Below are 22,786 nucleotides of genomic sequence, written 5' to 3'. Positions count from 1 at the left end.
TGAAGCTCTTTTTAAAACATTTTACTCCAAGACTCAGTTTTGATCTTGACTCTCAGCACTGCACTAAATTGACTTTTTATAAAAAAAAATCGCGGAATCTATAGTCTTTAAGAAAACACAACAGTACATAATTTTAATTTACAGCATGGGGTCAGGAGATCGATTGTGCTGCTATGACTTGGAACATTTCCAATAAAAACAGTTACATATAGGTAGCATTCAAAAGAAAAATCAAGTATTATCTGTAATGTGTGTAATGGAGGGGAGCAGGATTTGGAACATTCAAATGTGACAGTAGTAAAGGCAAGAAAAAGGTTTTTACAACCAATTTATACAAAATTTAGAATTAACTCTGTACAGGAATTGATCATAATAAGCAAGGCTCCCCAAACGAGTTTGTCTGCTCCAATTGTTTCAAATTTTTAAAAGCCTTTTTAACTTTGTATTAGAATGAAAACCTCTCTTTTTAACAAAACGGTTTAAAATGTTATATTATGTACTGAATATGTGTGGCTCTCAGTGGAGAACTAAATCAAATAAAATAAACTTGAACTTGGGGTGGTGGGGTGGGGGTCAAAATGCATTTGGTCCGGGGCCCCCAAAATCTTAAAATGTCCCTGCCCACATTTTTTCTAATTTTAAATACATGTACCGGTTTTTGGGAGAATTTCCAACTTCTGTTGCAAAGCAGAATTGAAAGATATTCTCTGTGCTTCTAAAGTCTTAACTGCCATAGCTAACGTTATGTAAACGTAGCCTTGTAAATGTCTTACCTCCTGCTGCACTGTCTGGAAGAAAAAAGAGACAATTACAGAATTGTTTCAGACAGTTCTGCTCTGTAGCATGAGTGTGTGCTTGTGAGTATAAAAACCAGAACAGGACAGATATATGGCCATCATTCCTACTTCTATTTCTGGCCTGCCCCGGTTTTTACTTCTAAAAATCTGGTGACCCTCACCTTAGCTCAATGCAGTGAATTTTGAAATCCTTACCAATTTGTAATTGTCGAACTTCATATCAACAGGCTACTGTGAACAGAGCAGAGATGACAATGTCTGCCCGGCTGCACATAAGGAAGAAGCACATGCAAACTGAGGACATCACATTTTGATGACTGAGGCAGCCACGAGCAGCACCTGCCCGAGGGAGGCCCCGCCCACTCCTCCCGGAAACGTTCCATCCTGTGCCAGGCTCCGCCCCTCAGGGTCACCGGTCGGCTATGCCCCAAGGTAGGACTCCTGAGCCGGCCAGAAATAACACCGTCTGGGAGGCAGGCTTTCCAGGTGGAAGCTGTGGCCAGGGATATTCTGGGAAGCCGTTCACGGACTGTGCACGACCGCTTCACTCGCCGGGGAGGCGGGCAGGCAGGCAGCCAGGACTAGACGCGTCCTCGGCAGGAGAAGGACTGTTGGGACCTGCCCTCGCCGGCTCACCTGCAGGGCACTGGCTTCCATCTCTCTCTGCCTGGGATTGTTTCTCAGCTAATTAGAGCTGCTTTTGCCCGAGATGAGCATCGGTCGTGTGGGGCAGCCGCGCGGGGAGGCGAGGTGACGAGCAGCTCATGGTAAGTGTTGCAGTGCCAGGGCGGCTGGGCGTTTAAATGGACACTCGCCTGGCAGAGAGAACTGCCAGGGAGCGGCGTGGGCACCTGGGTTCGAGGCAATTCCCCCGCCCTCTGTACGCAGTAGCTGATATTTAGGGCACCCCACCGCAGATCTAATTATCCTGTATAACGCACTGTGAGGTCCTGCTACCAAATATGGCAACATATTTTTTTCATGTTTGTATGGTTTGGGAAATAATGCTTGAAAGAATTAAACGTAAGGAATTGAAGAAAGAATTAGACACCACTTTGAATGTATGTTAGGGGTTGCATTTTTTTTAAATAAAAAAAAAAGATTGGCGTCAGGCGAGGTACGGTTACGTGTACCCGACCCCTCCCCACAAAAATACAATACAGTGGCTAACTGTCGCTCCTGTGCCACCCGGCGCCGCCCCACGACTGCTCGACCGGTTACCAAGTATTTCATATAATTCTCATTTTACATACCTTTGGCTCAACGAAAACAATACAGGGGATTGTTTAACTTCCTCTTAAACTGTCAGAGCTCGGCTCCGAAACTCCCATGTCAGAGTTTACAGATCACAGGCAAAGCTTTAGAAATAAGTACTTCGTTTCCAGAAGAGATGGTTAAAACGAGATGTTTATTCGCCGTAGAAGGGGGGAATTGATAAAATGTAGCCGAAGTTACACTGCTTTGCTTGCATCCTTGAAAATATATGAACTTAATTTTAGTCTTTCTCCGAAATGGAAACAAAAACATTGACAATATATTTGGCTTGGAAAAGTAACACAGCAAAAAAAACAAGCAAGACATGTGTAGGACATCGTTACGGGTTTACCATCTTTCCAATAGAACTGTTTTTACAATAAAAATATAATTCACTTTTTAACACGGTTTCATAAAATTTTGAAATTGCAACTTGAACAAACCTAAGCTTCGATGTTCGAGCTCTTGTGTGATCTTTTGCCAGAATCCTCTCCATCGCACTTTTGTAAGGAACTATAATATTAGTGAGGGAAGAGTTAATTTAACACGTAAATTGCCAAACAGACCGCTCCTGAGGCGGAAAGCCGGGAGTATCGCTCGCTTTTTAAAACTATTGAATTGCTAAAAACTGCTATTTTACCTGTGTGTCACTCCCCGCTGATCTCGAGTCACCAATCATACCGCGCAGCCGATCTTAACGCTGCCGCGGGTCTAACCAATCTTTTGCCGCCAATTGCTAGGGCAGTGAGGCCACGCCCACCAATGGTAAGCCCGTCTGCGCCCGTCCGCGACCAGCCGGGACTAGGGGCTATACCCCCTGCTGGTTTTATTCGAAACTCGTCCATGCCCATCCGCTACTCTCGCAGTGAGCTGTTAGCCTTTTATGATGAAAAAAAGGATAATAAAAAAAATCTATGCACCCAAACGGGGCCAGCATTATCCTATGGACCAATCGTCTGCCTCGCTAGTCGCTGGTCCAGTATGGGTCAATTTCCATTAAACCATCACACAATCCATACTAAAAATCATCTGACTCTGAACTGTCTATATCTTAATGCTAGATCCTTACCCAAACATGCCCTGGACATTTGGGATTTACTCATATCTAAGACCACAGACCTGGTTTTCATTACTGAAACCTGGCTCTCCGATACCAATGCTCCGGATCTAGCAAACGCCCTCCCCTCTAATTATAAAATCATTACACAAGATAGATCTGGTAAAAGAGGAGGTGGGGTTGCTGTGATATTCAGGGATCACTTAACATGCTTTGTGGAACCAATAACTGCCCACATCGAACATCAGACCATACCTTTTAAAGTACTCTATGAGGGTCTTACCATCTTAGCTGGTGCAGTTATATACAATCCCCATGGACAACAAGCCAGTCTTGGCGCCAAATTACTGAATCAACTTCTGCCACTTTGTCTAAAACATAAAAACTATCTAATTGTTGGCGATTTTAACATTCATTGAGAGAAAATGGATGCTCTGGGAACCTCCCAGCTGGAAAATGACATGGAGATCCTTAATCTTAAGCAGTGGGTAGTGGGCCCCACTCATATAGCTGGCCATACACTGGACCTACTATTTACTAACATCGAATCTACTAACATAATAGAGGTCCAGCCCCTATCCTGGTCGGACCACTCCCTGATATTCTTCTCACTTGACCTTCCCGGTAAACCTCTGAAATCTAAGGTAGTCCCTCAGATTTCCAAACGAGCTTGGAGGCCAATCAATGAATCCAATTTTGAGAAACATGTTCAAGAGGTTAATGTTAAACTACCAGAGGACTCCTCTGTCTGTAAGGATGTTACCTTCCTAGATGCTGGAATATTGCAAACATTAAATAAACTAGCCCCTGATGCGGGAATCCAGGAAAAAATCTATAACAGAGAAATGGTATACCCCTCATTTAAAAAATCTTAAAAAGAATGTCAAAAATCTGAACATCTTTGGAGACAGTCCAAGGACAGTGAAGCGAGACTAAACTATGTCCACAAACGGAAGCGGTATATTCTTGCCATCAAAAATACAAAGAAGGATTATTTCACTCAGCGCATTCAAGAAAATAGTAAAGCGAAAGAACTGTTTAAAAAAGTGAAGGAGCTCAGCAAACCATCTAGTACTTCACAAACACTCACCCCTTCAGTTGAGGCTTATGATCGTATTAGCACCTTCTTTGCTGAAAAAATCAAGAAAATTTACTCTACTTTCACTCCCCAAAATACTTATAGCAACACAGAGAATCCATCCAAGACTATGATTCTATCGGAAGTATCTACAGCTTTACCAGACTTAGGAAATGTACCCCGCTTAACCGGCTTTGAACAACTTTCTGTGGATGAGATCCTAGTACCCTTGAACACAGTTAAATGGGGCTCCCCCTCAGACCCCTGTCCTCATTTTGTGTTTTGTTTTCAAGAATTGCGTCCACACTCTGCCCCCTGATCACACAACTTTTTAATAAATCATTAAATACTGCCATCTTCCCTGATGCCTGGAAACACGCCTCTGTGACCCCCCTTTTGAAGAAAGCTGGATCTGACATTCTCAATCCAGAGAACTATAGACCCATCTTTCAGCTTCCTTACCTCTCCAAAGTTTTGGAGAAATTAGTCAATGTACAGCTGACTAGGTACCTAGAAAGTAATTTCCTCCTGGACCCTTCCGAGACGGGCTTTAGAGCCAATAACAGCACCAAGGCAAAATTGCTGGCAGTGTCGGACAGTATCAGATCCTCCACCGATCAAGGTGGAGCAGTGGCGCTGATACTGCTTGACCTGTCAGCAGCATTTGACACGGTATCCCACAACTGCCTGCTGAACACACTTCGGAGTAAAGGAGTCCAATCCACGACATTGAATTGGTTGCATTCTTTCCTGAGCAACCGTACTTAGGCAGTATATATGGGTCAGTTCCATTCAAGGCCCAATTCCATCGGCTGCGGGGTCCCCCAGGGCGCCTCACTGAGCCCCACTCTTTTCAATGTCTATATGTCATCCCTCGCCGACATTGGAAGGAAGTGGGGCATTGGCATCTGCTCCTACGTGGATGATACGCAGCTGATGGTGGCCATGGTTGAGGGGCTGATGTAACCAAAACTAAGTTACATGACTGCCTCTCCGAAATGGCCCAGTGGATGCATGCGCACTGCCTAAAATTGAATGCAGTTAAATCTGAGATTCTCCTGTTTGGTGGTGCCAAACGGGTGTGGGATGCCACATGGTGGCCACCCTCATTGGGTTTGGCCCCCATTCCAAAACAACATGCCAGGAACTTGGGAATCATCATGGATGATGTCTTGTCCATGAAGGATCATGTTCGATCCCTATGTGGCAAGGGCTTTGCCATCTTAAAACTTCTCGCCAGGATATTTCCTTGGATACCCCTGGATTGCAGACGCTCAGTCACACAGGCCCTACTGGTTAGTCGCCTGGACTACGGCAATGCGCTGTTTGTAGGGATGAATGAACATCTGTTCTCTCGCTTACAGGTTTTGCAAAATCTGGCGGCCAAAGGCAAACGAGACTCGGCATCGGAATGCTTAAAGAGACTTCATTGGCTCCCGATGCGTCAGAGGGCTGCCTTCAAATTGCTTAGCCATGCCCATAGGGCTCTACGTAAGACTGGCCTCACAATTCTTCAAGGGAAGATCGAATTTTATGTCCCTACTAGGAACCTACGCTCATGTCTATCAGCTTTGGCTAGGACCAAACGCATCTACAAAGCTAGAACAGGTGGTCGTTCCTTTTCCTACTTGGCAACAAAAAGGTGGAATGAGCTCCCTATTGACTTGAGACACACCACAAATTATCTCCAGTTTTGGAAAAAGTTGAAAACCCACCTTTTCCCAATCCTTAGTACCTCAGCTTCTGCCATCAGTAGTTCCTATTTGGTATAAGCGCCGTGATATCCCTTGGGATGAGTGTCGCGCTCTACAAAAACCGCAAAATACATAAACTTCACAATTCTGTTGGAAAGGGGCCATCCGGTGATGATGAAACAATATTTATTGGAGCCCAGGTTGATGTCATAAAGTGTTTGTTTTTGGTGATTTTTTTAGTGATGCGGCACTTGATAAAGACACATGCATTGTCCAGTTAAAAGCTCCAGAAGTCAGCCATGTACTGGTTAACCTCTTCCCTTACTTTGCACAGTTTGGTTAGTTGTGATTTTACTGTATTGTGCATTAGGACTGCCACTAGTAATGGACATTGAAGTGTACACGGGCATCCGCTTTGTACCAGATCCCTGAAGTAATTGAGTTTCAGTGAGACTGCATGGGTGCCTCCTAACTACGATGTTGCGTACTTTAGGTTGGAAGAGAAGTAAGGCCTAGCTCCTAGGAGGTTCAAATAGGTACAGCGTAACACACTTGTTTCAATAAGGAATATATTTATATTCACTGTAGAAAACAAAGGTTAAAGTAACGTTATAATTGAGAAAAATGTTCAGTAACAACTTGTTTTGAACTATAAAATCTATAGAAATTCACCAGTTACAGTTGGTTTTCTCAAGTAACTCTAATTCATGCCCTAAGGTAACTATAACTCACACCCTTGCCATGCACAATTTTCTCTTTAATAAGTTCATTGCAAATCTTGAAGTGACACAATCCGTGATGTCATGAGTGATGTAATAAGTAGGATAATTAGCAGTGCATGGCGAGAGCACCAGTTATATTTATCCTAGGGCAAGAGTTATACTTACTTGAAATAAGTATAATTGGTGCATTTCTGTGTTCTTTAGAGTTTAAAACACTACCTTGTTACTGAACATTTCACCTAACTACAACCTTGCGTTTACTTTTCAGCAAATTTTTAGTATCATTTTTTTTAAACATAAAGTAATATTTTATTACCATACGTGAAGCCAACCCCCAGCCGCGCAGGCCTTTGGTTTGCTGCAGGCAGCCAACCCCAGTCTGTAAAAGGGTGTAGAGTAGGATGCTGTTGAGTGTCTTACAGTGGAGTGTCGTACAGTGGAGTGGCATGCATTGGGTAGAGCTACTGCAGGCAGCCAACCCCACACTGTGCTCAGCCTTTAGCCGTGCATGGTGAGAGGTTGGCCACAGGGACTGGCCTGCATCCTTGCCCTGTGATCAGCCCACCCGAAGGTAGTCAACCGCATACCACGCACATCCTTTAGCCTGTCTGTCATAGTGTGTTTGCCTTTGGGCCCCAGGGATTCCCATCCCCAAAACACCTATGGTAAGGTGAGGGGCATGCACCCCCTCCCCAATCCTTAATAAGCCACGGGAACCCCTTCTTGAGGGGCAAATTCCAATAAAAAGGAGAGGGGGCAATGTGTCCACCATTTTGGAGACTCGTTAAGGCCAGGGACCCAATCCCCCAGGGTCAAATTCAATTAAAAAAGGAGAGGGGTCGCCTTGCCCCTCTCCCAGAGACTCATTAGTCCCCGGGGACCCCATCCCTCCTCTTTGTATGTATTGGCTCCCTCCCTGAGATTTTGGAGGCATTGGGGACCTCATTTGAGTCCCAAACCAAAAGATGGCTGCCCCCACTTCATAGTTGAGGTGGTGGCAGCCAATTAGACTTCAGAATGAGATCTGTCATCTCTGTGGATCTCATCTGCAATGTGAAATATACAACTTTTTTTTAGCATAGATGCTCAAACACTACTGAAATGTGTAGTTTGTGTTTTTGTTATAAAAATAAATAATGATGTTTTCCTAACTATAACTTCTGCCAGGCTTATATTTTTCTCATTTTTTTTATCCTTAATTCTTTTGAATCATATATTGGTATTTTGGAATTATCTCTTTCATATACTTTTTTTACATTTTAATACTACCACAGTACTTTCTTGTTAATTTCTAGGGTGACTTGGCGCACAGTGGTGTAGAGTTGCTTAAAGTGGTGTGAAGTAGAGTCGAGTGGCTGACCGTAGAGTGCAGTGGCGTAGATTAGAGTGGTGCATCGTACAGTGCAGTAGAGTAGAGGTGCAAAGTAGAGTGCAGTGTTGTAGCTTGGCATATAGTGTACTGGGGTACCGTATAATGCAGTAGATTGGTGTGCAGTCGCATACAGAGCAGTCGCGCAGAGTGCAGTGGCGAAGAGTAGAGTGGCATACAGTGCAATAGTACAGAGTAGGCTGGTGTAGAGTGAAGTGGCGTTCCTTGGAGTAGCGTAGAGCAGAGAGGTGTGCAGTATGGTGGCAGTGAGTGGGGTGGTTTTGAGTAGATTACAGTGGCTTGGCCTGGCATAGAGCAGACTGGTATTGATTAGAGTGGCGTAGAGTGGTGCTAAGTAGAGTCCAGTGGCGCAGAGTGGAATAGGGTAGTAAAGTAGAGTGGAGTAGTGTGTTATAGAGTGGAGTCAAGTGGCATGGAATGGCCTGGAAGGAGTTGCGTAGAGGGTCATAGAGGGGACTACAGTGTTGTGGAGTGGCAGAGAGCAGAGGGGTGTAGAGTAGAATGCTGTAGAGTGTCTTACCGTGGAGTGACGTATAGAGAATTCACATGGATTCGGTAGAGTGGCCTGTAGTAGAGTGTTGTGATATATCATGGAGTGGTGTGTCATAGAGTGGAATGGTGTGTTGTGGAGTGGATTGCTGTGTTGTTGTGGAGTACAGTGGCATAGAGTGGGGGCATAAAATGGAGTGGCATGTTGTATAGTGGGGTGGCGTGTCATAGTCACTCGAACTAAGTCACAAGACAAAAGTTGAAAAGAAAAGGGGGCAGGGTAGAAACACCCTGACACCCTCTAGCCAAAAAGCATTAAAAAAAAAAGTCTGTGGTAATCGGTGCTGAATTTGTGACTCTTGCCGAAAAAATATAAAATAAAAACCCCTCGAAGGACGGTCTCCCGCGCATCTTTAAATAAAGTCTCGTGGGTGGGCCAGGTCCCAGGGGCAGTTTGAGATAATGTGGGGGTGCCTATAAGCCACTACCGCGCCCCGGGGACCGCCACCTCCCCGGGGCTTTAACATTGTAATATGGGGGGGCCTCAGGCACCCCTGGCTCCGGGGACCACCACCTCCCTGGGCCTTTGACATTTTAATGTGGGGGGGCCTCACTGACCTGGCCTTGGGGACCACCGTCTCCTCCGGGCTTTAACATTTTAATATGTGGGGGCCTCATTGACCCCCCCCCCCCCCACCATCCCCAGGGACCACCATCTCCACGGGGTTTAACAATTTAATGTGGAGGAGGGCCTCATGGGCCCCTCCGGCCCTGGGTACCACCACTTCCTTGGGGCTTTAACATTTTAATATGGGGAGGCTTCACGCCCCCTCCCCCCCCCCCCCCCATCCCTCCCTGGCCCCGGGGACCACCACCTTCCCGGGCATCAACATTTTAATGTGGGGGGCCCTCACTGACCCACCTGGGGAACCCTCACCTCCCCGGGGCTTTAACATGTTTATATGGGGAGGCCTAATGCCCCAGCCATGCCATAGCAAACCAGTGCTCCGGTTTCAGAAAGAGAGAGCATTTTTCTCTCACTTGCTGAAAGCAAAGCACTTTGGTTTTTACACACAGGGAGCTGCATGTCAGCCAGAGGCAATGAGGTGGTCCCCTTGATGAGTCCGTGCGCTGGAGAAATCCATTTTAAATGGGCATGCCCCGGGGAATATGGTCAACAGGGATGGATATGGCCCAGGAGGGGGGCCGCACGGCCCGCTTCCTTTTTTACAATAAAAACAATATAAAAATAATAAAGTGTCATGCCCTGGGGGGATAGTGACCCTGGAGCGAAGTGGGCCAGGAGGAGTGCTGCTCAGTCCCTTTTCCTTTTTTTTTTTTCTTTCTCACTCTCTGTTTTTCTTTTTTTATATATTTTTTTTTAAAGAGTCAGGCTCCAGTGGAAAGTGGTCCCGGGGCCTAAAATGGTCTAGAGAAGGGGGGGCACACAGTCCCACCTCCTTCTTCAAAGGTAGAAAAAAACAAGCCAGCAACTCTTTGGAAGCCTGCCTCCTTTATCCACCTTTCGCCCCCTGTCACGCTGCTGGTGGCAGAATGAAGTGCCTTGGGCTGCTGACAGTCTTTAGGGGCCAACAAGACCTCCTGTTCCCTCCACTAAGCCCCACACTGTGTGATTGCTGAGAGTTGGTCAGAGGCCTAACCCCCTTTCTCCACCACTCTGCAAATGCACCTCCAAGGACACTGCTGGTGGGGGAATGAGGTCTCCTGGCCTCCTGAGGTGATCAGTGATGTCATGACCGATGTCACAGACAGTGTCATGATTGATGATGCAATATGTGAGGTCATAAGCAGTGCATTGCGGGGGCGTGAGTTATTGTTAGCTCAGCTAACTATAACTGCTGAATCTCACTAGTTTTGTACAAGTGAAATCTGACCCTAACTATAACGTCCCTGTAACCTTTGTTTCTTTTCACTGAATGACTGAAAAAAATATATATTACATATGTATGTATATATGTATGTATGGGTATATATATATATATATATATATATTTATGTAGGATTATAATGCACATGGGCAGTGCATGTGTGAAATAAGAGACTAAGATGTTGATATAACATGGATTTACCCAGAGAGAATTTTTTTTTGAGCATTCATGCACAGTTTATATTTCTATCTCAATAACTGCAGTTGTTGAAATTGCTATATTCGTTAAATTAATGTTGTGTGCGACATACACAGACATTTTAAAATTAAATGAATAGCATATGAGCATGTATCTGTGTAAGGTATAGAAGAAGTACTTTGCACACCTTGCTTTGTAAGTCTTTTTCACACTGTCTTTTGACCCAGTGACTGTTTCTTTAATACAACCCAGGTGTGCACTTTCACTATATGTGTATATAAAGAAAAAAATGGCGCAGTTTGAGCTGAATGTTATCAAGGGCTGCATAGCCCGAAACGCGTCGTCGTGAGAGGTGATCAATAAAGTATTTCTTGCTTGAAACTTTGCAGCAGAGGCCTGAGTCTCCTTCCTCGCCGGATGCCTTCTGGAAGTGGTCGGGGTTATCTTCGGATATATATATAAATAAATATATATATTCTCCTACTGGCGGTCGCCAGTGGGTAGTTATAGTTAGGACCTAGTTTCCATAGGAAATCCACAACATTTTATTTGGAATAACTTTTGGTGGTGGTGGACGAATCTTCACAAATTTCTCCAAGAAAATGGCCTGCTCGGCTCCGCTCCTTCCCTGAAAGTTTGGGGGTGATTCGTGAAGTGGGGGGCCGAGAAAAAAGGGGGTCCCAAAACGTGTTTTCCCCATGCAATCTTCCATAGGGGCCTTTTAGCCAGGGCTACAGTCCGAACGGTTGAACGGAATTACACCAAATTTGTCAGAGAGGTAGAGTTCGGTTCGCAGATTGTGCTTCTTGTTAAATGGTGTGAATCCGTTCAGTATTTCCTGAGAAAATTAGAGCGATATCTAGAGACTAAGTACAGCACGTGTACCGAAATCCGTACAATTACGAGCACGAGCTGCTTGCTGATTGGATGTCAACTGTCTGTCAACACTGCAAACCAGGAAGTGTTCGCAGCCATCTTGTGCCTCAGTAGAACCGAAATATTTACAACAAGGGGTGGTGAGGGACAGAGTCTCTGAATTAAGCAGAAAGCTCTCACCCAGTCAAGAGATCAGGGCTAGATCCAACACCGTTTTTTAGCTCACTGCACCATCCCAGTTTCAGAACCTGGCTGTATGCAAATTAGTCTGTTCCTGTCCCAGTGCATGATGGGAACAGGGCAAACCAAACTACAAAAGCCAATTCTTACACTGGGAAGGAAACAAGCTCCCGGGGACCGGTTTCTGGCATTACAGCCGTCTTCGGCCCGGTTTGCTTGAATCCTGATGGTGCAATGAGCAAGGGTCTCACATCTGAGAATACCCTTCCACGCTTAGGGTGGACAAAAATATTTACAACAAGGGGTGGTGAGGGACAGAGTCTCTGAATTAAGCAGAAAGCTCTCACCCAGTCAAGAGATCAGGGCTAGATCCAACACCGTTTTTTAGCTCACTGCACCATCCCAGTTTCAGAACCTGGCTGTATGCAAATTAGTCTGTTCCTGTCCCAGTGCATGATGGGAACAGGGCAAACCAAACTACAAAAGCCAATTCTTACACTGGGAAGGAAACAAGCTCCCGGGGACCGGTTTCTGGCATTACAGCCGTCTTCGGCCCGGTTTGCTTGAATCCTGATGGTGCAATGAGCAAGGGTCTCACATCTGAGAATACCCTTCCACGCTTAGGGTGGACAAAAATATTTACAACAAGGGGTGGTGAGGGACAGAGTCTCTGAATTAAGCAGAAAGCTCTCACCCAGTCAAGAGATCAGGGCTAGATCCAACACCGTTTTTTAGCTCACTGCACCATCCCAGTTTCAGAACCTGGCTGTATGCAAATTAGTCTGTTCCTGTCCCAGTGCATGATGGGAACAGGGCAAACCAAACTACAAAAGCCAATTCTTACACTGGGAAGGAAACAAGCTCCCGGGGACCGGTTTCTGGCATTACAGCCGTCTTCGGCCCGGTTTGCTTGAATCCTGATGGTGCAATGAGCAAGGGTCTCACATCTGAGAATACCCTTCCACGCTTAGGGTGGACAAAAATATTTACAACAAGGGGTGGTGAGGGACAGAGTCTCTGAATTAAGCAGAAAGCTCTCACCCAGTCAAGAGATTAGGGCTAGATCCAACACCGTTTTTTAGCTCACTGCACCATCCCAGTTTCAGAACCTGGCTGTATGCAAATTAGTCTGTTCCTGTCCCAGTGCATGATGGGAACAGGGCAAACCAAACTACAAAAGCCAATTCTTACACTGGGAAGGAAACAAGCTCCCGGGGACCGGTTTCTGGCATTACAGCCGTCTTCGGCCCGGTTTGCTTGAATCCTGATGGTGCAATGAGCAAGGGTCTCACATCTGAGAATACCCTTCCACGCTTAGGGTGGACAAAAATATTTACAACAAGGGGTGGTGAGGGACAGAGTCTCTGAATTAAGCAGAAAGCTCTCACCCAGTCAAGAGATTAGGGCTAGATCCAACACCGTTTTTTAGCTCACTGCACCATCCCAGTTTCAGAACCTGGCTGTATGCAAATTAGTCTGTTCCTGTCCCAGTGCATGATGGGAACAGGGCAAACCAAACTACAAAAGCCAATTCTTACACTGGGAAGGAAACAAGCTCCCGGGGACCGGTTTCTGGCATTACAGCCGTCTTCGGCCCGGTTTGCTTGAATCCTGATGGTGCAATGAGCAAGGGTCTCACATCTGAGAATACCCTTCCACGCTTAGGGTGGACAAAAATATTTACAACAAGGGGTGGTGAGGGACAGAGTCTCTGAATTAAGCAGAAAGCTCTCACCCAGTCAAGAGATCAGGGCTAGATCCAACACCGTTTTTTAGCTCACTGCACCATCCCAGTTTCAGAACCTGGCTGTATGCAAATTAGTCTGTTCCTGTCCCAGTGCATGATGGGAACAGGGCAAACCAAACTACAAAAGCCAATTCTTACACTGGGAAGGAAACAAGCTCCCGGGGACCGGTTTCTGGCATTACAGCCGTCTTCGGCCCGGTTTGCTTGAATCCTGATGGTGCAATGAGCAAGGGTCTCACATCTGAGAATCACCACCCCCTTTTCTGAATCGATTTTGGCCACTATAGGTGTGGCAGGGTATACTCAGACATGAGTCCCTTTCTCACTGCTCCATCAGGATTCAAGCAAGCCGGGCCGAAGACGGCTGAAATGCCAGAAACCGGTCCCCGGTAGCTTGTTTCCTTTCTGGTGAAGAATTGGCTTGGTAGTTTAGTCTGCCCTGTTCCCATGATGCACTGGGCCAGGGACAGACTGATTTGCATATAGCCAGGTTCTGAGCTGGGATGGGGCAGTGAGATAAATAACGGTGATGGATCAAGCCCTGATCTTTGGACTGGGTAAGAGTGGTCTGCTCAATTCAGACACTCTGTTCATCACCACCCCCTTTTCTGAATCAGTAGAACCGAGTCACAAGAAAACAGTACAACAAAGTTGAAAAAAAAGGAAAGGAGGCAGTGTAGAAAGATCCTGACCTTTTAGGCCTGCTTAGGGGGCCCCACATGGATCTTTAGGCTTCCAATAAAAAAAAAAAGAAATCGCGGGGTACGCGTATAGGTAAAAAAACTAAAAATACGTTTTATTCTTAATTAGCCTCCCGGGGGCCAAATCTCGGGGGTAATTTTTATCTATAAAGGGGTGCTTGTAAGGCCCCCCGCAGCCCCGGGGACCGCCACCCCCTCAGGGTTTAAAAAAAAAAAAGTATGTTTTCAGCTCCCCCTCCCCCTGTAGATGCGTCGGGGACCACTACCTTCCTGGGGCAGTAATATGTAAAATGACCTTTCAGTCCCGGGGACCTGCAACCCAGGGGAATTTTTAATGTTAGGAGTGGGTCACGCGCCCCCCCTCCTGGAGCCCTTGATGGCCATGGGGACCACCGCTTCCCAGGGCCGGCTGCTGCAGTATCTTTGGGTGCCTACCCCTGGACACTGCTGTTTGCTGCGGGAGCGTGGCTGTTCCCACTTTACCACAGCAAACCGCTTTCCTATTTGAAAGAGAGCAAGTTAATCTGGTCTCTCTTTCAAGTAGGAAAGCAATGCCGGCTCTCGAAGGACGCGGGGAGGATCGTGGAGTCATGGGGGCTAAAAAAACAGGGCCATATTATCAAGCCTGGCCGATAAAATTATCAAGGACATCTAACATGAGCTTCGATTGAAATTCCGTAGAGCATATTATCAAGCATATTATTGCCACTTTATCGGCAGTTTCCTGCCGATAAAGCTGCGATAATTTTATTGCCCAGGCTTGATAATATGACCCACAGTTCTTTTTGAGAACTAACTTTACTGGTGAAGAAAAGAGCTATATTTCTATGATAGTATGTGAAACTTTCCGTTTTTTTTGTGCACCAGTTGTACTCTCTATGCATGAGCAGCCTTGTTTCCAAGACCATGTTTCTTTCTTTTTCTTTAGGTTCGCCAAGCAAAGCTGTCCTCATTTCAGGTATTAAATTTGCCGCTTTCATTTCCCGGGTCGTGTGTGTCAATCGCTGCTATACTTTTGTAATATATTGATAATCATATTGCGGGAGGAGCCAAGATGGCGATAGCAGCGGCTGCTTAGGCTCCCAGCTCCGGGTGCCCTCTCCCAGCATGCAGACATCCTGATACCCATCCTGAGCGGACGCCGCAGATTCGTGGAGATGAAGTGCAGGGGACACCGGCGATATGCTTCGGTGATCCGGACCTGCGGTAGAAATGCAGAACTCTCCCCTCGGCCTCTCCGGCCTTTGGAGGACTGAGCCCGGGGTCCCGAGTGCGCAGCGAGGCCGGCCACCAGCGGGACCATCTCGGCCGTGAGCGGGTGGCAGGAGTAATCGGCCTTCATTGAGACTCCGCACGGTCGCCTCATAGGGCATTCGTCCAGCCCGCATCGAGGGATGACCTTGTGAGCCGCGCGGCGCCGCGGCTTTTGGGACAGCTGTGATCGCCCTGCCCTTCTTTGTTGTCAAGTGCGGCCATTGTTTCGATTCCCTACCGGGACTTGTGGACAGCCTGCATTGAGATACGGGACCCTGTTATCTACAGCAGGGGCGCCGACCTGCACCGCCAGTTGTGTAGCCCACTGTCCCTGGCACTGACTGTTCCGGGCCATATCGGGCCGTTCCACGTTATTATTTCATTGACCCATACCGGATCATCACGGGGCTGAACAGCGCCAGGTCAGCTATGTCGGGGGAAGGTGCCCTTCATCCGGTACCCCCGCCTGGGAGGGAGAGTGTTGTGGATTGTGGTGTTGCCCTGCACGCATCTGGAAAGGAGCCCGACTTGAACGATCTCATGGCGGCACTGGGTTCCCTTCGCGTGGCTCTCATTGGCGGCGCCTGGGCTTTGGAGAAGAGGGTGGACGCCATTTCCTCCTCCTTGGGACAAAGAGAATTGCGCTGCCTGCGGTGGCATGATGCTGGCGTTGCACCTTCCCCAGCGAGGAGTGTCCCGTCTTCTCCCGAGATACCGACTGACCCGAGGTGCGGTGCGGACGACTCTACTTGGCCGTGTCCTGCTCCCCGGACGAACGACTACCACCGGACAGCTCCTCAGAAACCCCGGCCGTTGCGATTGCCACGAACCGTAGCAGTGCTTCTTTCCTCGATACTTTGTAGCCCACACTCTGGCCGCAGGAGCTGTGAAGTGACACCAACGATATGGCTCGAGCCTAGCAGGACAGTGACGGTTGGTTCTCGATTGTTTGAAACTAAATGGGGGTTGGAGCGACTTCGTTTTGCCGTAAGACCGGGCTTTAATGTATGTTATCAAATACTGCTTGCGCAGCTTACGCACAAGGAGGGGCCGGATAGACGGGGACAGGGTTGAAAACTGTTTGCTGAACCGGGACTGATATCTGATGGCTGGCTGGCAGAACTGTGTTTGTTACGGGGCTCACGCTGGTGACCAGGACTCCTACTATTTGTCTGTACACTACTTTGTGTATATCTTCCACGAATTGGCTCTGCTTTTTGTACAATCATGGCGTACGTGGGGGACGAGGGGGGACCGGGGGACACACAGAATGGCCCTTCTCCGCATTCTTTCCTTGCTGGCCTTCGGGCTGGGCGGGGGGGGATTTTCCTACCTTTGGGATGGGTTTCTTTATTTTTGGGGCGACAGGCACGCTGCTAGGGTTTAGGCTGTAGCCATCTGCAGGGGTGCAGGGTAGGGGGTTGGGGGGGGTTCTTGTCCGGGGGTGTTTTCATTTCTACAGCCTTTTTGTTCCTTCCTCTCTCTTTCTCTCTCTTGAGTAACACTTTGGGATACTTCAGCCTAAAGGGTTTCTTCTCCCTTTCCTGTAACTATATTTCGGGTATTCTTTATGGGGCGACAGGCACGCTGCTAGGGGGGGGGTAAGCCATAGCCTCTGCAGGGGTGCTGGGTGGGGGATAGGGGGAGGGGTCCTTCCCTTTTTTTGTTTTCTTGTCCCCTTTTTTAGTTTCTATGGGTCCTTTTTTTCCTTCACTCACTTATCCTTCTTCGTCCTCTTATTCCTTCCCTTTCTCTTGGGTCATTATGGAGGTTAAGTATTACGCCTCTTGTCGTATCTGTGTTTTGGTATATTGGTATTTTCTTAAGGTGGTCTTGCGATCATGGGGTGGGCGATGACTGGTGCGAACTGTGATTGCTTATTCCTTCATTCCGATATGTGTACTGTAGCACCGACAAGTCGACAACGGTTACTAGCTCTGCTGACATCCTGATGTGTGCATTGCCCACCCTATGCCCTTAGCTTGATTGTATGCCATATGATCCTTCTCATTATATAATTTAAAATGAACCTTCACTGATCCTTTACCTCGGTGGGTGCGTCCAGCAGAAGTGCTTTTTGCATTGTATGCAATATGATGTGAGGTGGAATACTGAGGTAATTCTTGATGGCCGTAATTGCTACAAACAGATTTCGAGGCCGGCCAGGTTGGTTGTAGGCCCGTAATTGTATTTACATGCTGCATAACAAAGGTTTAATAAAATTAAAAATAAATAAAAATAATCATATTGTGGAGGCGCCAAACGTTGATTACATACTCCGTCTGCTATTTTAGTAGTTTTCCTCCGTTTTTTTTAATATCTGTTACTTTCATTTTACCCTCCGCCTATCTTGTCTGTGATCGATGAGATGTCCTGTGTTTGTCTTTGGCCTCCGATGTTATCAGACTTGGTCACACGTATATGTAAAAAGTAATTTGAAGCACGTAAGCCAACAGCCATTACAACGCGTGTCCGTCACCAGAAAGCCATTATTATCCCTTTCGATGCTGATGACGAGCTCAGCTCGTCATCACCCACGGGTGTCATGTGCTGATGACGAGCAGAGCTCGTCATGGTGCCACTAAAATGGCATTTTCCAGCACAGGGGGGGGGAAACGCCTAGCAGCCATGTGGTTATGCTTATGCTTTTATCATGGGTGGTAAATGTATATGGCTAACGACATACTCTTGCTCCCATCATTATCATTGCAGGTTGTTCACCCGCTCAGTGCTTTTGGCACCACTAGCTCAGTGACCAAAGAGGCCACGCATGTAGTAGTGGTCCCTTGTTCGGTACTTTGGGAACAACTCTAAAATGGCGTAGAAAACGTGTGCCCCGTCTTTTTTATACATAGGGTCACATGTGTAGTGACGGATGTGCTGGATAGGTGTGGTGTGGGTGTATACCAGCCATGAGAGTGTGTGTGCCGATCTGACAACTAGACCTGCAACTAAGAAATCACTACAATGGAAATCTGGGCTTTGTACTGTTGTTGTGTTTTCCTGGTACCATAAGCACAGTAGGCTGTACTAACGTATTCAGTCTCGATTAATTTACCACCTCCCCCAGGGGTTTTTAAATGTTGGGAGAGGTGTCAATAATTGTTTTGACTTTTCTTCTTTAGTGTGCAGTGCTATATTGTGTTATAAAATGTATAAGTCTTCAAACTATCTTTACTCTTATGACGTACGTGCGATATTTCCGTAATTGATTTTAAACGTAATATTCGCTTTTTTAAAGTTTAAAAAAACAATTTTTATGATAATCCCAGATAATGTCTTCTCTTAATATGTACATTAAATACATAAATATATGTTTTTGAACAATTAGAATCTTACGTGGAGTACGTGTACAGGGCGCCGTATATGATGTCACGCGGGATATATATATATATTTTTTAACGCATGGTACGCGTTTTGGGGGAAAAAGAAAAAAACGCGAAGCCCGCTTTATTGTTAATTAGCCTCCGGGGGGGTCAAATCTCTGGGGCAATTTGTTTTTCATAATGGGGGGCCTAGAGGGTCTCCCCTGCGCGGGGATCGCTACAGGTCTGCCGGGGGGCTCGTGGCCCCCCGAAGTTCCGGGGACCACTTTCTTCTCCACTCGATTTCCCACCCCCTCAACCCCGGGGCCTCTTTCTATTAAAGAAAACACTGCAACAGGGTTGCAAATGTGGTATTTTGGTTTTTGTTTCTGTCTTGTAGAGGATCCAAGGTAAATATAACGTTTTTTTGTACAGCCACTTTTTTTCTGCCTGTTACCATAGTAACAGTTCATGGATCAGTTGCGTGAGTACAGAGGTAAGAAGTTCATCAAAATATGTTGCTAATTGAAACACTTACTGTGCTGGAGATTTTTTTTTTTTTTTTTTTTTTTTTTTCATAGGACCCGTTAGTCGTAGAAGTTCGGGGAAAAGTTTTATTAAGGATTCCTTCCTGTTCAGGGAGTATTAGGGTAACGTGCTCCATGAGGGACTTTACGAAGTTTAATGTTCATTGGCTGTAAAGTATTAAAAGTAGAAGGCTTAGCAGTCATTCCTTTCTCGTCTTTGGAACAAGATGGACATTTTATTGGCTAAAGTGTTCCGAACACAAGTTTGCTCCTTATTGGGTGGGAACGGTTCACTGTTGTCGGTGATATTGTGATGCATTTTACAAAGGAGTATGGGGAAAGAAAGTAGTAGAGGGCAGGTTAGGAAAACTATTAACTGTGTACAGTGCCCATAAGGTGGTGGAGAGGAATTATGAGGTAAACTATTTTTTATATATGTTTCAAGGGCTATTTATATAATTGCCGTGTGGTGTATAAATCACAGCGGAAAAATAAGTGTCTTGCGCTGTTTTCTTTTATCAAGTTTGTAGGTGACCTACTTCTTAGTAGTACTATTTACTTATAATGTGGTGTCTACTTTCATGATGGGGATGTGTGGTTGCGCAGCAAAAAAATCAGTTTTGGTTTGAAACAGTTTTTATTAAGCAAATACAAATAAACTTTCTTCAGAAACTGTCGCAGTATATATGAAAGGGGTGACAATTAAAAATGGAATTTCATAAAATATCAGTTAAGCGTGGCTATATAGTTCATTTTTGTGCTACAGTTTGTAAAACTGTTGCCCCACATTCTTGTTGATGTAAGAGGCATCAGTTACTTTTAGATAAAGTAGAATAGAAGTGCCACAACAAACGCTCCTGCACTACAATATCTCAGATCAAGAGAACAAAGTAAAACAGTAAAATATAAATTGTTTCATATTACATAGAAATGCATGCATTATTATTTTTAAAATTTGTATTCTGTACAATTCAGAAACGTGCTTTTGTAGTGTTTACAAGTTGCAGACTGTTCCGCTAATAAATCACATACGCAGCAAAGAATATATAGAATGTTACTCTTATATTATAAAGTACAGGTCCTATATATTCTTTAGGGAGAAGGTGAATAGGAATCGCAAATAAGAATAGAAATTAGAAAATAACATTCAGGAATGTAGGGTTTATTAAATATTTAAAGTAACAACGTAGCATGATGGCTATATTTTAATATATATAAAAATATCTGATCAAGTTTTTATAAATATTTGATAATTATATTACAGATGGCGCTGAAAAATCTCCCATTCCTCTTCTGTATTAATAGAACAAATTATTATAATATAACAATTGATACAATTCTTGCAGTAAAAAGAAAAGGAAAATAAAGTTATGTATTTAACAGGACATCCATAAGGAAATAGTTTCAAGCGGTAATTATTTACTGAACTTTTCTCCGGGAGGTGAAAAAAGTAGATCTTCGAGGCGACCGGTCAAAAACTCCTCTGAGATTATGACGGGGAGAATAATAATATGTATATATGCTCACAGCATATGATCACAAGGGGAAAATAGACTGAAAGCCGCAAGCCAGTAACGTTGCTTACTTATTGTTACTGTTTGTGACGACGGATTGTGAATTCCGCTAGGATCTCTAAGACTGTTAATGTTATTATATATATATTAACAGTATGTGATCTGTAGGGGAAAACATAAGAACAAGTGTATCATTGTCACGTTGATTGTAAATGTTTAGGGTTTGCATCGAAGGGTTAGCAACACCTCTCGAGCTAAGTACAGTATCAATATTATAATATAAAAAGTCACTATATATAAGGTAAAATGAGCCAGAAAAGAAGTATGATTTGTTATAATATATCGTTTTCTAAGAACAAGCTGCTGACGTTACAGAGAAAAAAAGCGAAAAACATGCAATAACATTTTTTTCTAGAAATAGATGTTTAAATATTGACAAATAGTCACAATTTATAACTAAGTACTATACCTATGCCATCTTGAAACATCTTACAACTCCGGAATATGTTTGACGCAAAAAGAGAATTCGATGCTAGAGAATGGAACCTGCAACAGAGATTGGCAATAACTCGGGAAAACAAAACGAATTGCACAGTAAGTGTGGTTATATTGTTTTTTGTTGTTTAGTAGTCCATGGAAGGAAGATGTGGCCCTGCCTATGTAGATGGCTTGTTTTGCAGTTTACGCGTGCTCACGTTTTAACTGTTTTTCGTCTGCATGTGTTCGGAAAAGTTTCAAACTGTGAAGCTGTAAAGGTTTTGATTTTGATAGTAACACATATAAGGTATTATCATCGACATACGTTGAAGAGTTTAAAAAGTGTTACTCGGTAAAATGTGTTCTTTGCATTTTCATGATTAAAAGCATCTAAATAGAAGACGTATACAAAAATATTGTTATCATTAGAAGAAAAAAAAGGTTTAATATTTGTTATTTTTATGGTTCTTAATTTAAAAAGTGCTAGCATTTGTAAATCGTAATCCTACCCTCGAAAAGTTGTGCTGGCGCTTGGGGCTTTGGGAAGGGTATTAAATAATAAATGCCCTTTTCTATGCACCTGTAGACTTGGCTTTTAAACTTTCAATTGCCTAGTCTGTATATTTACACTTCCTCCAAACATTTTGGTACTGCTATTTTAGTATTGTAGTGAGCCGTTCAGTAGTATGTGTTTATGTATACACTGTTCTAAAAGTGAAGCTGCTGCACATTTTGCCAGACACTCTCCTTGCAGAATTGTAATAATTCAGCCAGTACCCAAGTAGTCATGGTGCAAAGTGGGCCTTAGGGCATGGACTGCTTCAAACTACTATAAACTATGCATGCAGTCTTCTATGCATGGGAAACTTGTCTTTTATAGCTTTTATTATCCTTACACTTCCAGCAAACTCTTTGTGATTGCTGATTCAGTATTGTAGTGAATTATTCACCAGAATGCCTTTATGTATGCACTGTGCTAAAATAGAAGCTCTTCTAAATTCAGACAGACACTCTCCTTGCAGAACTGTAATTATCCAGTCAATCCTCAAGTAATCATGATGCACAGTAGGCCTTAGGCCATGTACTGCTTTAAACCTGTATAGAGTATGCATGCACTCTTCTATGTGGCTGTACATTTGTTTTTAAAACATTCAATTTTCCCGTCTTTATCATTAGACTTTTTGCAATCACTCTCACTCTGTTTCAATATTGTAGTGAGCCATTCAGCAGTATTTCCTTATATATGTACTGTGGTAAAACTGAAGCTTTCATAAATTCAGTCACGCACTCTCTTTGCAGAACTGTAATCATGCAGTCAGTACCCAAGTAATAATGGAGCAAAGTAGGCCTTAGTATATGGACTGCTTCAAACTCCTATTTACTATGCGTGTACTGTTTTATGCACCTGCAAATTTACCTTTTATATTTTGAATTCCCCAGTCTCTATCCTTACACTTCCACCAAACACTCTGTCATTCCTGGTATAGATTTGTAGTAACTCATTGATCAGTGTGTAGTAATCCATTCACTACATTCAAACAGTAATCAGCAGATGTACAATAAGTGGCACATTCCCAGAGATATGGCAGTTATTGTGCACTGTGATATCAGCACAATGGATGCACCGTATTTACAAT

The 22,786-nt window shown here is 44.7% G+C and overlaps 1 protein-coding gene across 1 annotated transcript in view; it reads left to right on the top strand.

The window, feature by feature from the left end:
- The first annotated feature begins 1,178 nt into the window (after positions 1-1,178).
- Positions 1,179-22,786, top strand: part of CCDC68 (coiled-coil domain containing 68) — a 224,804-nt gene continuing 203,196 nt past the window's right edge. Inside the window, exon 1 of the mRNA XM_086960408.1 lies at positions 1,179-1,564. The gene's annotated coding sequence lies outside the window, so the exon portion shown is untranslated. The remainder of the gene's footprint in view (positions 1,565-22,786) is intronic.

This window comes from Lissotriton vulgaris, chromosome 3_1 (assembly GCF_964263255.1).
Source record: "Lissotriton vulgaris chromosome 3_1, aLisVul1.2, whole genome shotgun sequence".
NCBI lineage: Eukaryota > Metazoa > Chordata > Amphibia > Caudata > Salamandridae > Lissotriton > Lissotriton vulgaris.
The sequence above is the reverse complement of the archived record's forward strand: the minus strand, read 5'-3'. Positions and strand labels throughout refer to the sequence as shown.